Source organism: Colobus angolensis, unplaced genomic scaffold, assembly GCF_000951035.1.
Source record: "Colobus angolensis palliatus isolate OR3802 unplaced genomic scaffold, Cang.pa_1.0 Scaffold276, whole genome shotgun sequence".
Classification (NCBI taxonomy): Eukaryota; Metazoa; Chordata; class Mammalia; order Primates; family Cercopithecidae; genus Colobus; species Colobus angolensis.
In genome coordinates this window covers 55592-57161 of record NW_012115999.1, presented here as the reverse complement: position 1 = coordinate 57161, position 1570 = coordinate 55592, and positions in this window count along the sequence as shown.

The following is a 1570-nucleotide window of genomic DNA, read 5'->3' as shown; positions in this document are numbered from 1 at the left end:
CATAGTATTCCATGGTGTATATGTACCACATTTTCTTTATCCAATCTATCATTGATGGGATGCCCTTTATTTCTTTCTCTTGCCTGATCGCTCTGGCCAGGATTTCCGGTACTATGTTGAACAGAAGTAGTGAGAATGGTCATCCTTGTCTTGTTCCAGTTCTCAGGGGGAATGCTTTCAACTTTTCCCTGTTCAGTGTTATGTTGGTTGTGGGTTTGTCACAGATGGCTTTTATTATCTTAAGGTATGTCCTTGATTTTGATGAGGATTTTAATCATAAAGGGATGCTGGACTTTGTTAATTGCTTTTAATCATAAAGGGATGCTGGACTTTGTCAAATGCTTTGTCAAACTTTGTCAAATGTTTTTTTGAGGTGATCACGTAATTTTTGTTTTTAATTCTTTTTATGTAGTGTATCACATTTGTTGACTTGCATGTATTAAACCTTCCGTGCATCCCTGTGATACAGCAAAGGCAGTGCTAAGAGGAAAGTTCATAGCCTTAAATGTTTACTCCAAAAAGGTTTATGTGTTAGGTGAGTCTCTTGAAGACAGCAGATACTTGGTTGGTGAATTCTGTTTTTCTGTATTCTTTAAGTAGATCAATTAGGTTATTTACATTCAACATTAATATTGAGATGTGAGGTACTATTTATTCATTGTGCTATTTGTTGCCTGGATACCTTGTCTTTTTTCATTTTGTTCTTGCTGTACAGGTCCTGTGAGATTCATGCTTTAACAAGGTTCTCCTTTGGTGTATTTCAAGAATTCCAAGAATTAGAGCTCCTTTAGCAGTTCTTGTGGTGCTGGCTTGGTAGTGGTAAATTCTCTCAGCGTTTGTTCATCTGAAAAAGAATGTATCTTTCCTTCATTTATGAAGTTTATTTTCACTAGGTGCAAAATTCTTGGCTGATAATTATTTTGTTTAAGGAGGCTAAAGATAAGGCCCCAATCCCTTCTAACTTGTAGGGTTTCTGATAAAAAATCTGCCATTGATCTGATAGGTTTTTCTTTATAGGTTAGCTGATGCTTTTGCCTCACAGTTCTTAAGATTCTTTTCTTCATCTTGACTTTGGATAACCTGATGACTATGTGCCTAGGTGATGATCTTTTTGTGACAAATTTCGCAGGTGTTCTTTGAGCTTGTTGTATTTAGATGTCTAGATCTCTAGCAAGGCCATGGAAATTTTCCTTGATTATTCCCTCAAATATGTTTTCCATTTTTTTTTTGAGACGGAGTCTTACTCTGTCACCCAGGCTGGAGTGCAGTGGCATGATCTTGGCTCACTGTAACCTCTGCCTCCTGGGTTCAAGCAATTCTCCTGCCTCAGTCTCCTGAGTAGCTGGGATTACAAGCATGTACCACTATGCCCAGCTAATCTGTGTATTTTTAGTAGAGACAGGGTTTCACCATGTTGGTCAGGCTGGTCTTGAACTCCTGACCTCGTGATCCACCCTCCTCGGCCTCCTGAAGTGCTGGCATTACAGGTGTGAGCCACTGTGCCCGGCCTGTTTTCCAAACTGTTAGATTTCTCTTCTTCCTCAGGAGCACCAATTATTCTTAGGTTTGG